Raw genomic sequence first — 25,065 nt, forward strand, 5'->3', positions numbered from 1 at the left:
ACTCTGTAATGACTTATATGGGAAAAGAATCTAAAAAAGGGTGGATATATGTATATGTACAACTGAATCACCTTGCTGTACAGCAGAAAGTAACTCAACATTGTACATCAGCTATACTCCAATAAAAATGTTTAAAATAAAAAATAACAACAATGGAACAGTCACACTGCAGACTGTTTTGACTTGGTGAGCATGTTAAAATAGATGTCTGGGTTTTAGCTTTCTATTGCTGCCACAAAATTACCACAACGATAGTGGCTTAAAAGAACCCAAATGCGTTATCTCCAAGTACTGTGGGTCAGCAGTCTGCTGCGCTTGGTTGCTCTCTTTGCTCTGAGTTCCGAAGCTGAGGTGTCAGGAGGGCTGCCTTTCCTTGCAGAGGTTCTAGGCTCCTAGGTCCCTGCTGACTGTCAGCTGGGGCAGCTCAAGTCCCTAGAGACCTCTCTGCTGTCCTTGCTAGTTGCCCCTTCATCTCATAAACCGCACCTTTGTGTGCCGAGTCCTTCACGTCTTGCTGCATCTCTTCTTCCGGTCTCTCTGCTTCCTCGTCAGCTTTTAAGGACCCAGGTGATTCCCCTGGGCTCGCATGTGTCACCCGGTATAACCTTCTGTGATATTGTGTTTTATAATTACAAATATATATTTGGCCTTCCTCCTATTTCTGGCACAGAGCCCCTAAAACCCTTGGAATTTCCTAAGTGAGGAGCTCCATAAAGGTGTCTTTTTTGTTAATGAGGTGACTTTCCTAAGATTGGGGGCTGGTTTCCAGTGGAGCCAGCCAAGTGATTAAAGGGCTGGACCTTTCAGTACCTCTCCGCCAGCATCCAGGGGGAGGAGAGAGGCTGGAGTCCGAATCAACTGCCGGTGTTCATCAATCATGCCGATGTGATGAAGCCTCTATAAATCCAAAGGATGGGGTTCGGAGAGCTTCTGGGTTGGGGAGCACGTGGCCGTTTGGGGAGAGTGGTGGGCTTAGGCTTAGCTGAACCATATAACCTTTTATAATAAACAGGTGATCTACTAAATAAAATGTTTTTCTGCGTTCTAGGAGCCTCCCCTAGCAAATTAAGGGAATCTGAGGAGGGTGTCGGGGTAGGGCTGCAGTCTGGTAGGGCTGAGCTCTGTATCTGTGGAACCCGATGCTGCCTCCAGGTGGCAGTGTCGGAACTGAGTTCGGCTGTAGGGCCCCCAGCTGGTGTCTGAGAACTGCTTGGTGCTGTGTGGGACCATGCACCCCCCGCACACTGGAAATTGAGTCTCAGAACCATTTCGTCTTCCTGTTTTAAAGTCAGCTAGTGAGCAACTTTACTCCATCTGCCAAGTCCCTTTTGCCGTGTGACATAACCCGTTCACGGGGGCCCAGATCCTGCCCACCACAGTGTGAAAGAGAATCATTTCCTTTGAACTGATAAAACCCAGTCAGAATTGACCTCTGACCTCAGAAGAAGTAAAGGGATTAAAAAAACAATTCTCACATATTGACAAGTCCAAGGTGATACTAGTTTCACTGGTTTCAGGCAGACCCAGGGGCACTGGTGTCAGGACACCATCCGTTTGTCCCTCTCCCTGTCAGCCTCACCTTCCACTGGCTTCATTCACTCTCTGACGGGCTCTGCAGGGTGACCCCTGTCACCTTCGGGCCTCAGTTCTCCCCTCTGAGCAGCTGCATTGGACAGACATCACCCGTAATCAACATCTCTAATCCAAGTACCAGAACCGAGTCTCCTTGGAGTGTGTTGTGTACACACTCCTTCTCGCCCTCGTTAAGAGAGTTGGGTGGCCGGGCTTTGGACTGTGTAGTCCTGGAAAACAGTGGCGGAGGGGAGTCCCACCGTTCTACCGAAACCCATGGGCTGAAAATGAGGGAGAGATATTTCCCAAAAGATAAACAAAGTCACAGTGATCGGAAGACACCAGAGGAGATGCTGGCCAGACCAAGCTGGGTGTTTTGGGGGTTTTGGGTTTGCCATCAACCTCAAAGTCATTGCTTAGGGCTCCTTTGCAAGTGAGTGTACAGATCAGTTTGGCCCTTGATGTATTAAGAAGTATCTTAATCAGACGTCTTGGTCTCTCCCCAGCCCATGACTTGTAATTCAGTCCTGGTACTGCTTTACATTCAAGTAAACACATGTTTCTTCTGCAAATCTCAGTGTCTCTGTTTAGAGGGGAGAAAACTGTATCCCGCTAGTTGATTCTGCCACAAGAACTTGTAACTGTTTCCACCACAGCTATTTGTTCTGCTTGAATTCTCTGTCTCCTGTGCTTGGCCAGGGTTCCCCCCGGGGACTTCTGCTCTCCGAGCTGCTTCCTTTCTCTCTGGTCAGATGTATTCCGTGGCATCTAGAAAATTAAATTTAGCCAGCCACAGATTTCCCCAAGTGGCATGGGCCTCTTCGCCTTTTCATGTTTTCACAAAATGCGGTTCACACCATTGGAACCCTGGGGGGTAGAGCTGACAATAGAGGATGAAAAATAAATGATCCCTGCCTCTTTGTCTTTGATAAGAGTACCGGGGCCGCGAAGGGCAGCAACACCACTGACTGCAGCTCCTCTGCCAGGAGCCTGGTGCAGGGAACACACTGGTGCCTCACCCTACGTCTCTGGTGAGCCCTGTCACATCAGCAGGAGTCACTAAAATGGCGTGGCTGGCAGGTGAGTCTTTGTTCCAACGAATGACAGCCCTGGAGAGCCACTCTGAATTTTCTCACCACCGCCCTGGGGGCAGGGTTGACATCCTGTTAGTGCTGGATGAGAAGCCCTGTTGGGTGGGTAGAGTTTGCAGGATGAAGGAGATCACATCGTGAATGACAGTTCTCTGCCGTGTGCACACTGAGTCTTCCGGGATGGGGTGGCGGGGAATTGCTTCTACGTGTGCTGTGCTAACCCCGGACGGCGAGGGCCATGTACTTGGCAGGAGTGACGTGCCCGGATGTGTATACGTATGCATATTTGTGCATGCATGCATGTACATATACATATGTGTATGCTGGGGGGTACAGTTGGTATGCTATCCTCTTATTCTAGATTTTTCTTCCCCTTTATCTAACATCTCTTTTAAAGACACGTGATCCACCACCTCTGCTGGGTAGACCCCCGGCATGCCCTGCTTCTTCCAGGCTGCAGTGACACCCCCCTACCCCGTGCTCTGTAACCGCCCACATCTATTTTTGTCCCAACATGCATCACGCTGTATCGCCAGCCCCTTTATTTATTTACTTATAACTTTATTGAAGTATAGTTGATTTACAGTGTTGTGTTAGTTCCTGCTGTACAGCAAAGGGACTCAGTTATACCTATATATATATATATATATACACCTATATACCTATGTATATATTCTTTTTTATATCCCTTTCCATTATGGTTTGTCACAGGATATTGAACCCTTTTTATTTTTAAATCTACATCATCTGTGTTTAGCTGAGCCTTGAGCACAGAGAAGGCCCTCAGGATACCTGTTGAGTGAATCAAGAGTGTCAAGGTGTATGAAAGAAACAAAGAAACCTCGACTTAGACAATTCTCCTAGCTTGAGAAATCCAACTAGTTTTTCCCCTTTCCACTCTCAGGCTTTGCCCTTAAGTCAATACAATTTTGTGGCAGCACTAAGTACAAAAATAATCACTTTAACAAAAAAAAAATCCCCACACGTCTTAAACACTTTTTTGGTGCCAGCCTTCGCACGGACCATTAACAAGAGTAAATACAGTGTCCTTGGTGTCGTCCTTCTTCAGTGCTTCACCATACGCCTCTCAGGGCCCAGCAGCACAGCTGACCCGTGAGGCCCTTTGGTGTCGGGAAGAGGACAGAGCCAGCTCTTCCCGACACAGGGTGTATACAAGTTGGTTCTAACATGGCTTGGGGCCAAGACCAGTATCGTGGAGCTTTTCTCCCATGTGTTCTTGCTGGAGTTTGACAGTTTCGGGACTTACGTTTAAGTGTTTAATCCATTTTGAATCAGTGGTTGTGTATGGTGTAAGATAAGGGTCTGATTCTATTCTTCTGTATGCGCGCATGTAATTCTCCCAGCACCACTGGTTGCAGAGACGGTCCTTTCCCCATTGTGTGCTCTTGGTACCCTTGTTAAAGATCACATGACCTTGTTAAAGGTCATGTGCGTGAGTTTATTTCTGGACTTTCTATTCTATTCCACTGCTCCAATCTTCCTACCCAGGCTCTTCCCACTCTAGTGCCACCAAGGTATCTTTATGACACATAAATATTATTCTGTTATTCCCTCTTTTGTCAATCTTTTCATTCATAAGCCCTTTGCTTAAAGCAATACTTCATCGTAGGCTACCTGGGTTATTCTAAGAAATTCAAGAACTACACGTTTTTCACACTAAGGCAGCAAAATTGAAGAGAAATACTACATTTCTTCTCTTTGGGGCAGAAATTGATCACTTGTGTGTGGAAACACTGATTATTGTATTCTAAGAAAAGCTCTGATTTTACACACACACACACACACACACACACACACACACACACAGTCAATTAATCCCAACTGAAAAGACCAATGAAATTTTTTGCTTTTGAAAATGTAATCTGGTTGTAAAAGATGTATCTTACCATGTAGCTTATGGGACAAAGTCAAGGGGAGCCTTGGGGGATTTGGGACGTGTAGGGAGCTGTTCCTCTAAAGGATAGTCCTCGCCATGGCACACAAAGGCCCTGGCACCATGTTTTCTTCCTGGAAGAATCTCACACATGCTTTCCAGGCTTAGTCAGATGCGGTCTGTGGGTATGTTCCTACCTCCAGGAAGTCTAAGCTGTTCCCGTCTGTGATCCCGCAGCACGTGGTGCGCGTCACTAACCCTGCATGTTTGCGCTCAGCAAATCCTGTGTGTAGCATCCTTACCTCACAAGGAGGCTCCAGGAGCTTTCGTTGTTTGCAGTGTGCACATACAACGATCTGATTCAACACGTGAATTTAATATCATATTTATTCTAAGTTGAAGGTAATAGAAACAGAATGAGGGGAGCTCTGAGGAGAAAGAGGACAGGGGAAGTTGCTGGGTGGGATCCAACCTCACCATGAGGATAAGGACCCTTAGGATGGACACCAAGCAAGTGTGAGGCCACCAGGTGTGTGCTCTCCAGGTGCTAGTCTCCTGGGTAGGAGAAATTGAATCTTTTGTCTGGAGCCAGGCAAGTCAGCAAATCTGGTGCAAAGAAAAGGTAACTAGGGTAGAATAAATGGTTGCAAACTAAGTTTGAGGGAGAATTAACATGCACAGGGCATCTAATACATGCCCATCACTATACTAAGAGTTTGCACGTGAATTCTTTTTTTATACATTCATATCACCAAACCAGATATCATTATTGCCATTTATGGATTAGGACCTGGGCTCATAGAAGGTAACTCTATTCCATAAGCGTATTGAATGCATCCTGTATGACACCGGGTACAAAATCAGGCAAGTCAGAAACTTGCCTTCCTGGTTCTTGATCTCTAGTACAGATAGTCAGAATAATTCAACACTTAGAGTACAGTATCATAAGGATGATATTTCAGAAATATGCTAAGACCTGTTGGGTTCACAGATGTGGATATGATTGAGGAGGGTTAAGGGACGCTTCATGGAGATGGTAAAAATGGAGCTGAAACTTTCAGAATAAACAATATCCAGCTCTACAAAGGCAGGAATTGGATGGGAAAGGGGAAGCCAAGGTCGAGGGCAAGTCACATATGTGACGGCTCATGGCATGAAATACCAATAAGAAATTAGCTATGCCTGCAAAGAAGGCTCCTTGTGGGGAAGGTATTAGAGTAGAATCAAGAAAAATATAGGCGCCAGGTCATGAAATGCTGTGTGTAACTCAAGACACACTTGCAGATGGGTACAGTAAGTGATGTAACAGGTATACACATGCAGAAATGTCTGACTTCAACACCTGGTTCAGTCCATTACCCAGAAACACGAATGTAAGAAGTAGCAATGATGGAGCCCAGGTAAAGCCAAAGGGAAGGCTGAAACCACACCAAGACATGGTGAGGAACCAGGAATCAGAGAACCAGCTGGCTCAGCATCAGGGAGCAGGTAGGAATCAGGAGTGAGCCCTGGGCTTCAAAGACATAAGTGTGTTTCCCAGGTGTCCATCAGTAGATTGATGGATAAAATAGATTTTAATTGTTCTCACCATAGAAAGAAATGATAATTATGTGATGTGATAGAGGTGTTAGCTAACATCATGGTCATCATGTCACAATATATAAATATACCAAACCAGCAGGTTGTGCCTCTGAAACCTACACAGTGTCACTTACAGCTCGGTAAGAGAAGGAAGGGACCCAGCAATGACAGAGGAGGCGTTCCAACAGAAGGCGCACGCGCTCATCCCCTGCCTCTTCAGCGGCTGGTCCATCCTAAAGAATCCTTCCCTGAATTCGGCAAAGTGCAGGTGTCAGACAGCACTACTTTAAACGTTTTCCCCCCATATACTGATCTGGACAAATATAACTACATCAGTTAATTTGAGGTATATGATCATAAATTTCACAAGAAGGGAGTTTTTCTCGCCATACCATTACTGATTGCTTTTGATGTGTAATCTGTTATTTCCACCAACAAACACTTTCACAGGCTAGAGGGAAACGACAGAACAAATGACAAAGACTGTGTTCAGCCTGGAAAATTGTTTACTGTGACTGAAAACACTCTCCTTCTTCTCTTTTTAGACTCCTTTTTTGTTCTTGAGGAACTTTTTATTCTCTTGGAGATAATGTCAGAAAGTTAAGATATACTTAAAAAATATACTATGCGAACAATTTGTAAGTAGGGATACACATAATAACTGTGTATATCAATACCTGTTCCTAATCATGGCTGCTTTTTAGTATTACAAATAGTTTTTGTTTAAGGCCAATTTGAAAGTCAAGAAAGGCAGCTTTTGTTTTTAATTGTCTGTTAGAACTTCTAAGAAATGAGATCTAGTCATAGTCTTTGGAGGAAGGAATTCTTACTCAGTTATGATGCTTATTTATACTGTCTCTTCCAGCCAGCAGGTTATCGGCCTTTGGCAGAGTCATTTTCCCCCTGCTATATCAGATTTTTTTTTTCCTCTAATACCCGTGGTCTCCTGACCTTCTCAATATCCTGCGTCTACCCTTTTAAGCTGGACATCAGGAAAATTCACACTTCCTAAAGGGCTGTTATCCCCTCCTGTGGTTTATTGAATTTTACCTGTTGATCTAATTTGAATACACAATCCCAGAGGCCTTCAAATAATTATGGATTTTTTAAAAAGAGAGAAAGGATTAAAATAGAAGTGTATTTGATTTTTTGTTCTTATTGTTTTCAAGGCAAATTTTTACCTGGGAAGCCAGTCCCTTGTCAAAGAAACATTTCTTTTAAAAAGACAACGTCGTACAAATGTGCTTGAGTGACTATAAAAGTTTACACTTCTAGAATTTGGAGGGGAAACGAAGCTACTCGTTAATTTGTCATTTAGAGATGCTGCGAGATAAATGAGTGTTGGAAGAATATTAAATATGAATGTTAATACTAGTGAAGTAACAGCAAGTGAAGTAGTCTGGACCTGTCTTAAGAAGCATGGCCGGATGAGGTTTTGATGACAAGATGTGGCTTTGGTCGGTGGGGAACAGGGAGTCTTGAAGCAGAGAGAGAGGGTCCGTTCATTTTGGTGATGGAGGAGGAGTGAAATGTGTCATATCTCGAAATTTACAAGTGCTGTACCACATGTACTGTATGCAGGAACCCTGATCTGAGCTCTGAGAAGGTGAGATGCAGTGATACAGTGGCTCGTGTGGTTCACACCCCTCCTTCAGAACTCACAGATGGGCAGAGTTTGAGGGACAGCTCTAGCATTGGGAAACAGGAAGGGAGGGCGGGGCCAGGATGGATGGGGGAACGGCTGATAACTTTGCTGGTAAAGCTTTCTCCTGTTTCCCCTCCCAAGCTATCTCTGAACTCCGCCATCTGCATCGAAATGAAAAGACACCTGTCCATACAAAACAGATCCTAGGATGCACCGAGGAAACTTGATTTTGGTGAAATGAACAGAATTATAAAGTCTCAAGAAAGTGTTTTCTAATATAAGTACTTATCTGAGGTCATACACACTTAGAGATGTAGTTATAACATCCCCACCAGTAGTTGTCTAACTTTGCTCAAACTCCTGTGGAGACAACACAGCAGCTAAGTAAGAGATAATTCAAAAGGTGAAAATTTATATTCATCCATCAAACAGTTTTCACCCCCCTCTTTAATCTCTGCATTGTCTCTAGTTCTCATCTTGAAGCTGCCGGGTAACGGTCTTTCTGTGTGTGTGAGGGCAACCAGTGGGTCAGACCATGTCCTTATTTTTCTGAATAATTATTATGTGTCTTCATCCATCTCTGAAAAGCACACACAGATGTCACAGTGATTCCTCTCTGTGGCATTGTCTTCTGGAGCACATTTCCATGCTCTGGCCCTGACGTAGACCTCATGGCTATAAGATAGCACCACTCATGTGATTTTTGTTTTGAGAATGACATGGAAGGCAGTGCCCAGCCCGAGAACTGGTCTGAATGGCTGGGAATGAGATAGTCCAGAAACTCTGAATGGGTGCTTCTATTTCTGCAGGCGGTCCACAGACACAGCTAAATCTGTCTTCTGTTTGTCGGAATATTTTTAAGAGTGTGAGAGAGATGGCAGGCTGCCCATCCTCTTGAAGGCAACGAGACTAAAATGATTCCACCACTGCCAGAGGGAGGGAAAGCCCCATGATGGCATCTGGCTTCTCAGAGTCCCCAAGACGGGCTGTTCCTTCCTCTGAGGCCTCTATAAATGCTAGCATATACCGATGTATCATGGGTAATCAAGGAGCCAGAAAGACTGGCTGGAGACCGCTGAATAATAATAGCTTCTGCAAAGGGAAAAGCAAATGTCCTGGAATAAGAGAGGGAGGTGGAGCTTGAGTCTGTCAGCAGAGAGCTCTGTGGAGCTGGGATGGTCCTGCCAAGTACACATCTGTGGAATCAACGAGAGGGTGGAGTTTCCACCTGTTTCTTCCAGTTTGCAAAGATGAGGAAAGTAGTATTTTTTAGTCCTCTGATGAGGTCTAAAAGCCACATAGAAGTAGAAGTAGCCAAAAAGTAGCCAAAAAGTCTGATTCTTTTTTTCCCCATGAAGAGCCCCAGATGCAGGCAGACAGCAGGTACAGGGCTCTTTTGAGGCACCATTAGGAAGTACAAGACTGTATACCTCCTAAGGTGTAAATATTTGTGCGGATTTTCAATTTAATCCATTCGCACCTCTGTCTGTAGAACAATCCTTCTCATCGATGTCAAGGGCGGTTTGAAAGAGTATTGCAATTGATCACATGCTTGGGAGCTCTCTTAAATCCTCTTGTTTAAAATAATAGAACAGGGCACAGGATGGATGCATTCGGAGAGAGAGGGAGAGGTAATGTGAATTTATAAATAGATAATAGATAAGAAAATGTACAACACATCTTTGAGAAGAAAGCATGTTGGAAGGTACAAGTTTTCCAAGGAGGAAAGTTCCCTCTCTTCCGTAGAAAAGAGTGAAAAAGAAACGAAGCCAAGGACAGAGCCTCGTTTTAGCTCAGACCCTGTAATTCCCCAGAATCTTGAATCCTACTGAGGAGAATTTCCAGGACTGAGCAATGAGACTGGGAAACCAATAATAAGATGTCAGGGGATACTGGAAGGCCGTCGTCATGCGGGGACAGAGACATCAGCTAACGCTTCACCCTCTGGGGTTGCACCATTAGCCTCAACTCCCTTAAGAAAACTGCTTCATAAGGTAAATCATTAAAGCATTCTAAGTGATACGTTAAGGTATTGGATCTTTACCTACACAGGGTCTTTTTTTTTTTTTTTTTTTTTAAGTATGTGGGCCTCTCACTGTTGTGGCCTCTCCCGTTGCGGAGCACAGGCTCCGGACGCGCAGGCTCAGCGGCCATGGCTCACAGGACCAGCCGCTCCGCGGCATGTGGGATCTTCCCGGACCGGGGCACGAACCCGTGTCTCCTGCATCGGCAGGCGGACTCTCAACCACTGCACCACCAGGGCAGCCCTACACAGGGTCTTCATGTGAGGAAGGGTGAGGAGAGATACAAGGTTACAGATAACAGCACATCTGTCCCCAGGCTATCGCCACTGTTAGAAAGTCCTTGTGATGGGTCAGAATCCCAATTCCACCAATTGACCCGAATTCTGCCCTTTGCGCTCACAGAGCAAAGTTGATGCTTCTGGCACACGACATTTATTCTGAGGCTAAAAGAGAACAGAGTGTTGACTGCTAAGTGTCAGGGGTAGTAAACTAACATCCTTCGTACCCTGCCGCTCGGAGGCTCTTTAAGGGCCTGGGGCACCTGAACTCTTCACATTTCTGGACCTCTAAGGTCAGGGTCCCTGGACAACATATTTCTGAGTATTTTTCAGCCTTATCATCTGAGCTCACCACTGCTGATCTATCCATTGATCAACAGGGGTGGTTTCTGGAAGTGATGCGTGCTTACTCTCTGTTCTAGAAGAGCACAGCTTGTTTATCCTGGTCGACAAAGGGTTTATGGCACAAAACCGGGCCCTTATATCACCTGCTTGTTGGCTCAAAAACTGATTGATCAGAAGTCAGATCTGGCCTTGCCGTCACTTAGCTTGATATTTCATACAGGAAGTCTAGTGGGGACATCTTGATATAATTTGCTCTCCTTCAGGTAACTTTTCCAGGAAACAATTTTGTACATATATTTTGGTGAGTCCAGTGAAGGGTCTATCAACTATTTTGACCTCTTCCAATACCAGGGAGGGTAAGGCTTCATGATGAGGTGATGGGCACTTTGAAGAACAATTCAGGGAAGGCTTTGACATTCCACAGAGAGAGGAAGCAGCTAATCAGAGGACACGGCTTTTCTGCCAAAGGGCAAGATCTGTTACAGATTACGTCAGAGTCTTCCACCTCTTGGCTGGCATCCCCAGACCGTTCCAGAAAGGCTCGGAGGCTCCACGGCAAGGGAAGTGAATTGGGTTGAACTCCCACCCATTCTACCTGGCAGAAGAGTGTCTTTTCTGAATTGAGTTATCAGCCCCACGGTTCCTTCATCCATCCATGAAACAGGGAGGAAGCATTTAAGTTTAGAAACTCTACCTATGTAGCTTGAAGTGACGATGCTAATTACCACTCACAGACTCCCGTATGGTTGTGTTGGTCTAGATTGACCGTGGAGAGGGGCTCCAAAAGAAGTGAATCACTGGCTGCCTCCAAGGAGGCCCAGATTTCAGGCACGTGAAGGGGAGGGGCAGGAACGGAGGGTCACAGGTCCTGATTTTGGTCATAGATGCTTCTTGTAAACTTTTTTATGTCCCTAATGTTTCACCCTTTCTGAAAAGGTTGACATGTACTTTTCAGCTATGTTGAATCCAGGAAACCCAACAACTTTGCTGAATAAACTTCAGGTTTTCCTGAAGGCCTCCAAACATGATAAAGCCATTAACATATGACTATTTAAACTTGATTTAAGAATTGTTATGACTGGATTCAGAGAATGTGCGACCCAAAATGTGTCTGCTCTAACTGATGTCCTGGGAGAATCAGTGGCGTGGTTATTTATCTTGATTTCTCTTTTTGTTTTTCATCCAACCTAACCAAACTTCACCATTACGTGGAACATTTATTCATTCAACAATCTTCATCGAACACTTAGCACTCCTTCAGATTCCAGGCACAGTTCTAGACATTGGGGGTGGAGCAGTGGACAAATTTAAGAAAAAAATCCTTATTATAATGTCTCACATTCTAGTGTGAGGAGAAAAATTTGGACAAATAAAACATGCCAGTTGGTGATACATGTTATGGAGAAAAATCAAGGGAAGGAGTGAGGGGATACTTGGAAAGGGGTTGTGATTTCTAGCTGATGGGGCTGGGAAGGACGTAAAGAGAAGGGAATATTTGCGAAATGGGAATATTTGAGAAACGATCTAGAGAAGGTGGGAGAAGATCTGTACTGTGTCTGAAGGATATGCTCCAGGCAGAAGGTACATAAAACCTAAAGACGCTGAAGCTCATGTGCCATTATATTCCAGGAAAAATATGACTGTGTGGGTTGAACGGGGTGAACAAGAGAGAGAGCGGTAGAAGATGAGGCGGCAGAGGTGATCGGAAGCTGGTGGTGGTCAGATTATATTGAGTTTTGTAATCATGAACTTGCTTTTCAGCTGGAGGACTCTGAGCAAAGGAATTACATTATGAGGTTCATATTTCTAAAAGATTAATGTTATGAATAGATTATAAGGTGACAAGGAAGGAAGGTCAGTAGACAGAAGACCAGCTAAGAGCATTTTATGGTAAATGAGGCTCGAGTTGGTGGTGCCTTTAATCAGTGTGGTAGTTACTGTGGCCTCAGAAATGGTTGGATTTGGCATAAATTGTTCTCCAACACTTAATTTTGAAAAAGCATTCAAACCCCTAGAAAAGCTAAAATAATGTTACAGTGATACCCGTATGTACACTTTCCCTACATTCAGTAAATCGTAACCTTCTGCCACGTACGTCTTGACTTTCTCTTTGTACACGTACATGTGTGCACATGTATGCACACATATACACATAAAAACATGTAGATGAGCCAGTTGAAAGCAGCTTGCAGACATCACGGTATTTCAGCATCCATCTCTTGAGAAAAAGGGCGTTCTCTTCCATGTCCGTCCTACAAACAGTGAAATGACCATTGATGACATAATATTATCTAATACTCAACTCATGTTCAAGTTTTTCCAATTCTGTTAAAACTCATCTTTCATAACTGTTTTATTTTTTGCTTGGTTTTGGTACATGACATTTTTAATTGCATGCAGTGCAGCAGGAAATATTTCCAGAGTTTTAAACGTTTGCTCAGATCAGCAGTGTTTCTTGTGGTCAGGACAGTGCTACCTATGAAAAGATTTAAAAAAAGCTGCCCTCGACCCTTCAATCTAAAGACCTAGATGACAACATTTGCTGATGAATTAGATATGAAACATGAGAGAAAGACAGGGGCCAGGGGAGCTCTGAGGTTTTTGACCTTGGCCAAACTGGACTAACAGACTTGCTGTTTGCTGAGGTTTCTGTTAGATCCCAGATTTCAAGGAGAAGTCTGTGTTGGAGATGCAAATTTGGGAGCCATCAGCACATGTTTTTAAGGCCAAGCAATTCGATGAGCTCACCAAAGGCGTATGTATGTGTATATAGAGAAGAGGTCCAGGGACCATGGCCTCTGGCACTCCAGAATCAAGAAGTCAGATAAATGAAGATTACAGCAAAAGACAGTCAGAAGGAGTTGCCAGACGAAGAAAGGATGAAAACTAGGTGAATGTGTCCTGATTTATATGGAAAATGTCAGAACAGGGGTTCAAAGAGGAGCCTTTAACTGTGTCAGACCTGGAAAAATGAAATGAAGCCTGGAATTTGATCCTTTGCTTTACCAGTGGGAGGTGTTGTTTCATGGTGGGGACAAAAACCCAACTTACATGGGAGAAGGAATAGGAATGATGGAATTAAAATCATTGGGGATTTTATTATAAATGAGGATAGCGAAATGGGACAGTAAACAGAGGGGAGATTGTGGGTCAAAAGATTTTTTTAATGGGAAAATTATTCAGGAGATAGGAAGTATACTGTTGGATCAATATTCTGCAATAGGTATTGTGATGGTTAATTTTATTTGTCAACTTGGCTAGACCACAGTACCCATATATTTGGTCAGAAACTAGTCTAAATGTTGCTGTGAAAGTATTCTTAAAATGAGATTAACATTTAAATCATGAAGCTTTGAGTAAAGTTACTCTTAGGATATGACAGCCAGCTCCAGTCCTGACTTCCAGAGGGTTCTGAGAACATGGTCACCCATGTGGGCGCTGACACCCTGCTTTCAGAGAATTAAAGGGTAAACCTGGTGTTGAAAGGGCAGGATCCATGAATTCAGAGTTTTCCTCCTCAGACATAGGTCTTTTTGAGAATTGCCTGTATCCATGAGTAAGAATAGAATATTCATTATTGGAAGCCACAGTTGGGGAGTCATCTTTAAAAAAAATTCTTCCTAAGATTCTTTCAAATTCCTCTGCTGAGCTTATGTACATTTCATTGTCCAAGGTATTCTTATTTCTAATTTAGATTAGGGTGAGAACCTCCTAGCTGGTCTCTCTCTTCTCTTGTTCTCTACGGAACAACTGCGGTCACCATTCATCAGGGCCCTTTCTTCTGATAAAGTGTTTCAGTTGCTTTCCATTGGCTTTTGGGAAAAAAAAAAAAAAGATCTAACACGAGCCTCCCTCGTTCTGTCTGGAAAACTCTTCTCCACGTTCTCCATCCAGTGGATTCATCTTTACCTTTCCTGTCTCTGCTTGATCCACACCCTCGGAGATGAGCAAGCCCTGGTACCTAAATAGATCAATTACTCCTAGTGTATCTTTTCAAAGCATCGTATAACTCCATTTTCAGCACTACTAATAATGCACTTTACTTTGATTTATTTAATGTTTTGATTACATTTATCTCTTTGCCACCAGACTTTAAGATGCTGAATGCAGTATCATGTACATTTTCACTCACCATTACTCCGCATAGTGTCTGAGGAATATAACATATAACAGGTGCTATAAATATGAAGGAACGAATGAATGCCTGTGAGAATGTCTGCTCTATGGGATGGAACTAACAAATCCACAGTATTGTATTGAGAAAACCCATGGAGGGGTCTCAAATTAGCCAGCTAAAGACCAATTGCCGTCTTTAAAGAGAACCTCCAGGATGTAGGTCCTACTCTAGATTCCTGATGGAATACATTTTGCGATTTTTTTCTTTTTTTAACTAATATCTGGGTGATAGATACCAAGATAGACCTGCAGAAACCTAAAACTCTCATCCGTCTCACTTTATCAGGTGGAAGAAAGCATGCATTGTAAGCCTTGCAGGTGTACTGGAAATCATGCAAGAGATATTTGGGCAATATCTCAGCCATATTCAGTATTTCAGGAACAGCACTAGAACATACATGGTCCATTTGCTTAGACAAATGCTGTGTGTCTGAGGTGGAGGGAGCGTTTCCCTAGATCTCAACAAAGGTATTTCCTCCCTCTCCTCTCCGCCTCTGCTCAGTACTGTCTAGAATGAGGCTACATTAAGAAGCTGTGTGTGATAAGAGGGTTGAGGAACCCCTGTGTTAGCACTTCCTGTTATTGGTCTCTCTATACAGCATATCAATACAATTATTGTTTGAATGAAAAATTAGTGGTGGAAGTCATCACTCTTTCAAGGAAGAGTGTCTTATTAATTCAGAAAATATGAAGCAGGATGAAGTCAAAGGACTTGTACAGTGTATAGTTATGGCTTTTAGGAGTTTGGATTTGTTATGACCAGGTAAATACTAATAATGATAATGACACCTAGTAGGTATTGTCTGTCAGGCAGTATGCGATCACCTCCAAATGGATTATCTCAAATCCTCACAAAACACTCTGAAGTAGGCATTGGCTGCTATTCCCATTTTACACACGAGATAATTGAAGCTTAGCAATATTAAGGAAACTTCCTGAAGGTGTGTAGGATGCTAAGTGGCTATAAGTGTTAGAGTTTTTCCTCTTCCTTCACTCTCACCTTTAAACTGGGTCAAACTCTCCAATCATTCAAGTGATTGCAATTTGTATTTTGCAAAAAAAAAGGTTTATTTCATCTGGGAGTTAGGGGAGAAGTAAGAAAGAGAAATACAATTTATTCCAAGCCTGTTTGGGGGAAAAAAGAAGCATAGGAGTACTGCTGAGGAGTACTGTTTCCGTAATTATTTCAGTTCCTTGGAACAAGGAAAATCCTCTGGCGCTGCTTTGGGGGAAATGTTCTGTAGGTGGAATCTGCAGATATTAATAGGTGCAGTCGATGATGAAATAGGAAGCACGTAAATCATGTTTGTTAAGAGCAAAAATATGAGCTCCCAGGGACACCTGCCAACACGATAGAGAGCCCAGGGCGGCGAGGCCCCAGGAAGCGGGATAATAATGCGCATGGCCTGTTTAATAAGCACTTAGCCTGAGGTCTTTCCAATATGCAAAGGACAGCAAGTGTGCTTGGACACTCTCTTCTTTGGCAGGCTGACTTTCTCGCAGCAACGCTGGACTTGTCCTATGAAAGTTCTCTAATTCATCTTTCCAGAAGGCCTTCGTGGCAGTGCCCTTTGAAAAGATGATAAAATGTAGGCTTAAAAGAAACATATCTGATAGGGATAAATGTGGCTAATGAGATGTCTTATAATTAAACTGTAGAATTCGCTGCCATAAGTTATTAAGTCTCGGGAATCTTCAAACAAGAATTAAAACAAGGCGAGCCTAGGCAATCCCATTAACTGAGATAAAATTAGACAGAATATCAATCATTCTACATTCGGGCTTCCTCTGAGGACTAGATAAGGTTGGGAAGTTTTTTTTCACGGTGTAGGATATCACTTAAGCATTATAGTTTCACACATGAAACCCTTCAATATTCTTAAGTGTGAGCAATTTTTCTCTAATTACTCCCTTTCGATATCTATTGCATATTTACCTTGAATTTACTGATGTTTCTCTTTTCAATCCTAGATACATCCCCCTTTCCCATCTTTAAAATGGTTACAACATTCTGGTTCTTTTTAGACCCGTGGTAATTTGAAGTCAAAATTGTGCAGTAGGATTATTTTTGAACAGGAGGCAAAGATGTCAAGTTTTACAATTTTTTTCTACAAGTGAATGATTTATGAAATCTTATATATCAAAAATAAAGATCAAACTTTGAAGTTTTTTTTAACTGCTTCTTTTTGAGCTATCTTTTTTTTTTAAACATCTTTATTGGAGTATAATTGCTTTACAATGGTGTGTTAGTTTCTGCTTTCTAACAAAGTGAATCAGTTATACATATACATATGCTCCCATATCTCTTCCCTCTTGCGTCTCCCTCCCTCCCACCCTCCCTATCCCACCCCTCTAGGTGGTCACAAAGCACCCAGCTGATCTCCCTGTGCCGTGCGGCTGCTTCCCACTAGCTATCTATTTTACGTTTGGTAGTGTATATATGTCCATGCCATTCTCTCACTTTGCTTTTTGAGCTATCTTAATTCCGTTTGTTTCAGGATTTTCATTTTAGGGTTTTTTTTGTTTTTGTTTTTTGCAGGGAATCTAGACACAATGTCTTGACCTCATTTCTGGGTCAACTTCAAGCCAGTGAGAGAGCAGTGCTAGAGAGCTCACCATGTTTTCTTCTTCCTCCAAGATGTCCTAATTCATTACACTTGTCCTCAAAACTGTTCTCATGTTATCCTAATAGGAGGTCAAGACCCTCAGGATGACGTATTAACCTCTACATGTTTACGTGTAACTAGCATATAACCAGATTGAATACTTTGCACGTAAAAACTCCTAACGTGTTTTGTAACCTGGGAACGTGGTAACAAAAGTCCAGCAATATTGGGAAATTTTATTAGGTTATTGAAGAAATGCTTTTTTAAAGTTTCTGATAGAAATAAATGATGGAACTCTGAAAAGCTAATTTTGGTAGGACTCTGAGATTCAAGGGTTATTCAGTTCCCTTTGGTTTTTAACAGAGATTCTACCTGAATTTGGGAGGCGGGATATAAAGAATGATGGTCATAGGTATGGTTATAAAACACCAGTTAGAATCATAGAGCATTCTTAGATCTCGAAGCAACCTTAGTTTTAGATTATTTGTATATGCAAGACTCTCCTACACAGAGAGGATGCTTAGTATCCCTGATACGGATCCAGTAAATACCAGTGGCACCACAGCATCCCCTAGTTACATTGTACACCAGTCAGCCTGCATTTGAAACATTCCTGGGACTGATGGTCTTTCTAGTTGAGGATGCTCAGATGAGAATACCGAGGGGGAAAAATGAGTATCTGCTCCCCTCACCCCGACATGCATAAGCCCAAGGTCACTCAGGACATCAGGGGAAGGCCTGGAGCCAGAGCTGTGGCCACTGTGCTCCTCTTCCGGCTCTGCCCCCTTCAGATGCACTAGGCTGCCTGCAAGGGCTGCAGGGAGAGTGAACAGCAAACAGTAGGAAGTCCACACCTGCCTGCAACCATCACAAAGGAAAGTTTTCCAGGTCATTTCCACACATACTTTTTCCCTCTGGCATCTTAAGTGCTCTTATCACAGCAAAGAATGTAACATTAGTAGTTTACAAAACTGTTTTCCTCTATGAATAAGTGCATGTATTTAAGTTATGTACCCACGAGGCTATATAATCCCAAATAAAGGGCTGTCAGCAGAAAGGGGGTATTAACCTTTCTGAAGAGCTAAAGCCCCATGCACTTTGTTGCAAAAAACGATGGTTTGAAGGACAGTTGGAAAATTACTGCAATCTCAAGGCAACTGTAATGTGTATGCCATAAAGCTGGTCTTATTTTGCTATTCAGTTTCCATGGCAAAGCTGACTTTCGGGAAGTAAGACAGAAACTTGGAAGATACTTTGGAGTGACCAGTATTTTTGTTTGCTTAATATGTCAATTACCTGTTGTGCTGAACTGATGGAAATATACATATATATATATTTCCATTTCAGCATCTCTGAAGTATTACAAAATCCTCTTAATGTTTGTAATTTTAAGACATATGTGACTTTTATCTAGGAATCCTTCAATAGTCCAAATACATTAAACTTGTAATCACAGTACTGAAAGAGGGAAAACTATACACACACACACTTTTCATTTGTGTTTGGGGATAGTGGGCATAGAAGTAGCTGAGAACCAGATATTTGACAACAAAAGGCAAATTGAAATAATGCAATAGCCTAAAGCTGAATAACCATCTCTTTGGGTCTTAGAATGTTTATCTGTTCTTTTCTTCCCCCCTCTCCCTCCTTCCCCCCCTCCCTCCCTCCCTCCCTCCCTCCCTTCCTCCCTTCCTTCCTTCCTTCCTTCCTTCCTTCCTTCCTTCCTTCCTTCCTTCCTTCCTTCCCGGTATTATATGGATTCATCTTCCAATACCCCAGAGAGTTATGATGACCTTAACTTTGAAATTTTCCCCAAATTAACTAAGAATGGAAAATAAAATTTTCAGTACCTTAAAAGGTATTTTAAGGTACATTCCCTTGATTTTCTCTTTCTGGTCCTTTTTAAGATTATTATCATGGGAGAGAGCAATATATTGAAATATTGGAAATTCTAAGATGTTTCAGGAAATTGTGTGGTCTGTTCCATTGGACCATGATATCTCTGTTTCTTATGGAAAAGAAAGTAAATGCTCTAGTCTGTAGAGCCCATTTAGTGAGCTTAAAATAATATTTCGTTATTAATTAAATGAGCTAACTAGGATGCAATGTAATTATTGCATTTGTGATACAATATAAAATAGTATACATGTGAAGGACTGTATAGGCTCCAGACTGAGTTCTATATTCAGCACAGGGTGGTGAAAGGGAGGGAAGATCAACTGTCAATTTCTGTTGACATGCTGCAGAGCTGGAAATTAGGTCAATATTGTTGACAGGTGTTACCTGAAGATGTTGTGTTCTCCTTTGCTGTAACACAGGAAACATTTTGCTATGGACGATTAGAACAAAGTCAGATGCCAAGTCTTCTAATATCTGCACTTTCCTCTAGCTATAAATCTGGGAGAGAATTTGAAAGGACACACCTCAGTTACCAAGCATAATATATATAATTACCAAACAGTGTTTCTATAATTACCAAAAATAATATATACAGATGCATCAAGAAAGAGAAGTACAGTGTAGTGTCACCAAATTTGTACCCAAAGTGCACACAACTAGTCCAGAAACAATGACACAGGACATAACAACAACACTTGCCAATTATGTGGAATGTGATGTGTGAGACTAGTAAATACAGCATCCATTTAAAAATGTAGGTGACGTTTCCTCACATTTGCCATTAGCTGAAGTGCCATGTGCGTCACAGTTCAAATGAATTTTGTTTCGTTTAGTTCTGTTTATCTCACTATAAGCATCTTGGGATGCTTCCCAAGTCACCTTCACAAGCTAACAGAATGGTGTGGCTCTTGTAACCAACAAGCAGCCTAAGGCATCAGTAAATTCTGAATCACTGAGAGAAGCGATGGGTACCATTTATATTTGGGCAGACAAACAATAATCTTACACCCAACTGTTGAAAACACACTTAACGCCCTATTTTTAAACTCTGTGAAAGCCATAGAATTTAAATTACTGATTACAACTTGTGAAAATGGTTTTCGTGAAGACAAAGTGCCTTGTAAAACTGTTCAGAAGCCTCAAGTGGGAGATTTCTGTAATGAATGTCATGTACCATTGAGAATGAAATGAAATTTATTGGCTAGAGGTTTGGTACTGTCTACATCCATGAAGTGAGCCCAGATATCTGTCACCCAGGAATGCATTCTTATGTAAAAATGAAGAAGATATGTATTGATATCTATTTCTTTAAAAAGAAAATATCTTAATTAATAACATGCTCTTTTATTAGTCATCAGGAGAACCTGTGTATCAACCTACTTTTATGGAAGTAAGATGCTTTAGCAATAGCTCTTCGTGTCTTGAACAAGAATCTCTGTTTTCTGTTAACAAGTAGGGCATCATCTTATAGTTAGAACTGCATCTGTAGTAAGAGGGGCGAGGTGGACCTTTTAACATTCTCTGTGGTGGCACCTGATAATCTTAGCTTTTACAATCTAGTATATATATCTTCCTTCTTCTCTTTCTTCTTTATCCCTTCAAATAATATTTATTGAATTCCAAGAATATGTAAGGTACTGTTTGGGATTACAAAAGTGAGTCAGATACAGTGCTTGCCCCAAATAGGTTTTAGTCCTGGAGGTGTTTGGGGGTCTTACTTCTTCCTTCAGTGAAGTAACCTTGGCTTCAGGGTCCAAAGGGATCAGAAAAGAGAAGTTGCCTGCTGGCTTTAAAAGTCGAGATTCAGACTTTCAGCTCCCGGGATAACAGTGTCCTCTAGATTCTTCACTCTTCCACGAAGGAAGGAAGAGATTGCTTTTCTTGGTAGATTCAAGATGAAGACAAAGACGAGAATCTCAGTTCCTAGCTTCCATCACTCTTATTTTAACTATTCCTACAATTGTTTCCTTCCCTCTTGCTGCTCATTCCTTCAAGGGAGGTGAGTCTAGTCTCAAGCTCCTGGTCAGGCAACTTTGAGAGACAATAATAATGTTGACATTCAGCTGAGGTAATTAAACTTGATTTTTTTTTTTTTAGCCTCTGTTTTTACCAATTTATTGCTCTGTGAAAGCAAGTCTGTCTACTCTGGTACTAAAGCCGAGTCTGTCTGTCCCAGAAATCACTGCAAATCCAAGACTCGCTTGCACAGAGGTTACAAGAACAGGGTCAGGCTGATGGTAACTCCTGCGTGGTCTGTATATAACAGAGATGGGTTCATCTTCCCATCCTTCTTTTAGGTTTTTTGAGCAGAGTTTGAAAATAAAGAAAACTTCAGGCACAGACATTTTATTATTATGTTAAAATAGATTAAAAGGAAACTAATGATATTTTAGGGTTCAAGATTTAAATCTTTCATTCAAATAGAGTGGAGATTTTTTGAATTATTGAGAAAAAGAAGATCATGTGATCTCGCCTTCAGATTCACCTCTTAGGTTAATACTCTTCTCACTGGATGTGCTGGAAGGTAAAGAAACAGACTGGAGAACCCTGGGTTTCATGCTTCTGTTTTCAAAGGTCATACTTGCCTACCCGTGTCCTTCTGCTGCTCTGATGCCCACAGCTTCCGTTCCTTCCCCTCTGCCTTGACCGACTTCTCTCTGGCACACCAGTCCCTCCAGCGAGCTGGCCATGCTCCTGCCTCGGGCCTCTGGACCTGTGGGTCCGTCCTGGGCTTGCTCTTTGCTCAGCTAAACCAGCAATTCACTTGCTAACTTTCTTCAGGTCTCTGTTAAGTGTGCTCAGAGAGGATTACTCTGACCTGCTTTCAGACTGCAGCTCTTACCCTATCTGTCTTCTTATCCTTTTCTTTCTTTTATCTTATCTATCCCCCCAAAGAGAAGATAAACTCCCTGAGAACAGGGACTTTGTCTTGTTCACTGCTGTGTCCTCAGGACTGAGAACAGCGCCTGGCATATCATAAGAGAACAATAAATACTTACGGAATGAATGTGTGAATAATTTATTAGCGCCTAGATGGAGAGATCCTATTGGCACGTACACAGGAAAGATAAACTCAAGATTAATGATGGGAACCTACATGTCCTTTAATTCCCTTTATTCCAGTGCATCCCTACTGGGACTACACAGAGCTATGTGATTCCATGAAGCTGGAAGACTTTTCCTTCTGTTTTGGAGAACTCAAGCACCTTAACAGAAATGCCCATCTTCTGGCCAATCTAACTAGAAGAGTACATTTCTGTATCAACATATTTCAACTCAGTGTAGAAGCATATGCTGGTCAGAAATTCTCTTTGAGGCAAGTATCAGAATTTTACTAAATTTACTAAAGTAAAAACAAATTAATTTTTTCTCAATACTTTTTGTTGTTACAGGAAAAAACAAAAGCTGAGTTATTCCTAGTATCGCATCAACACATTAGTAAACAAACATACTCTCAAAAAATTCATTATTGAATGAAAACCAGAAATGATGGTTGCATTTTGCCTTAATGGTCTCCTTTACTCTATGATTGAGTTCAGAACGGTATGGCAAGGGGTCAGGCAGGGTCAGCAGATCTTAGTAATAACCCTCATGATTCAGGAGGAAACACAGATGTAAGAACAGAAACAGAAAACCCCCTAAAAGCAAAACCCAAAAACCCCTCCATTTTGCTCTATGAGTAATGTAAGTCTTGACATGAGAACCCAAGTGTGTTAAAGGGCCTGAAAAGTGGGAATATTCTCCGGTAATAGAGATACATTCTTCCTGTGTTTTTCTATAGTTCTGAGAGTTGGCTGTGGAAGAAGTAATAACTACTCGTCAAACTGTTATTTGGATGTAAACTTGAAGAGGGTTAACAGAGCTGCCATCCAGAGTTCTGGGAGCCCAAACAGTCAAGTGTTTTTTGAAGCAGTGTTCAAGAGGCAGTGAGGTTGATCAAAGGTGGCAGATGGTAACTTGGAGGCTTTGAACACAGAAACCCTGGAGAGTTGGGGGAGGAGAGAAAGAGGAGGCTGAAGAAATAAAATCTTTCAGCTGCCCTTCTCCAAAAAGGACAGTTTTCATTGCTGATCGAAATCGCTCTCTCTCTTTCTCCCTCATGAGGTCACTCATTTAATTTGTGTCTAGTGGTTCTTTGTATGGTGAGAAAGAGTCAAAAAGAATCTTCTATGCAGAAAAAAAGTTCTACAGTAAGTCCCCTACATACGAACGAGTTCCATTCGGAGAGTGCGTTCGTAAGTCCAGTTTGTTCATAAGTCCAACACAGTTAGCCTAGGTACCCAACTAATACAATCAGCTATATAGTACTGTACTGTAATAAGTTAATAATACTTCTTCACACAAATAATACATAAAAAACAAACAAAAACTAAAGAAAACGTTTTTCATCTTACAGTACAGTACCTTGAAAAGTACAGTAGTACCAGCTGTTTCACCGATGCTTTTACACTTGCTTCTGGACATCCTGGGCTTGAAATAAAGATACTGTACTACTGTACTCTATACAGTACTGTACAGTAAAGTACACAAAAACACAACCACTTGTAGAGGAAGCACACATGTGACAATGTACTCCACACATGTAAACTAACCTACATGGTTGGCCACGTGAACACACATTCGCATCTTTGAAAGTTCACAACTTGATGGTTCGTATGTAGGGGACTCACTGTATTGAAATGTCTTCACATGTATCACATCTGTGCTTTTGGCGGCACCTATTTTGATTCAAGGAATATTCTTTAAGATGTGTGGTCCTCAATGCTATGAGATTGGAAATCAATTACAGGGAAAAAAAACTGTAAAAAACACAAATATACTACCAAACGTAAAATAGATAGCTAGTGGGAAGCAGCTGCATAGCACAGGGAGATAGCTCCGTGCTTTGTGACCACCTAGAGGGGTGGGATAGGGAGGGGGGGGGGGAGGGAGACGCAAGAGGGAAGAGATGTGGGAACATATGTATACGTATAACTGATTCACTTTGTTATAAAGCAGAAACTAACACACCATTGTAAAGCAATTATACTCCAATAAAGATGTAAAAAAAAACCATTTAAAACCGCCTTAACTATATATTTGTAAAACAAAAATGCATCATCATCTATAAAGGCAAATTATTCTTTGACTGTATGGCAACTAGAGTCAGATCACCTGGTTTGAAAGCCAGTTTCTACCACTTGGGCAAGTAATTTAATTTCTCTATAATGTAATCTCAGTGCCCATAAAACAGAGTTTATAATAGCATTACCTCCTAGGGATGTTGTAGGTATTAAATAAAATAGTCTCCCCCCCCAAAAAAAAGAACAAAAAAACCCACAGATACATGGAGGCTAAACTGTGTGCTACTAAATAACCAAGAGATCACGGAAGAAATCAAAGAAGAAATTGAAAAATACATAGAAACAAATGACAATGAAAACACGACGACCCAAAACCTATGGGACGCAGCAAAAGCAGTTCTAAGAGGGAAGTTTATAGCAATACAATCTCACCTCAAGAAACAAGAAAAATCTCAAATAAATAATCTAACCCTACACTTAAAACAACTAGAAAAGAAGAACAGAAAAACCCCCAAAGTCAGTAGAAGGAAAGAAATCATAAAGATCAGAGCAGAAATAAATGAAATAGAAACAAAGAAAACAATAGCAAAGAGCAATAAAACTAAAAGCTGGTTCTTTGAGAAGATAAACAAAATTGATAAACCATTAGCCAGACTCATCAAGAAAAAAAGGGAGAGGCTGCAAATCAATAAAATTAGAAATGAAAAAAGGGGAAATCACAACTGACACTGCAGAAATACAAAGGATTATAAGAGAATACTACAAACAACTTTATGCCAAAAAAATGGATAACCATGAAGAAATGGACAAATTCTTCAAAAGGAACAATTTTCCAAGACTGAACCTGGAAGAATTAGAAAATATAAACAGACCAATCACAAGTAATGAAAT

The sequence above is a fragment of the Aethalodelphis obliquidens genome, unplaced genomic scaffold (assembly GCF_003676395.1).
Source record: "Aethalodelphis obliquidens isolate GAN/ISIS:26980383/991018 unplaced genomic scaffold, ASM367639v1 scaffold25, whole genome shotgun sequence".
Lineage (NCBI taxonomy): Eukaryota > Metazoa > Chordata > Mammalia > Artiodactyla > Delphinidae > Aethalodelphis > Aethalodelphis obliquidens.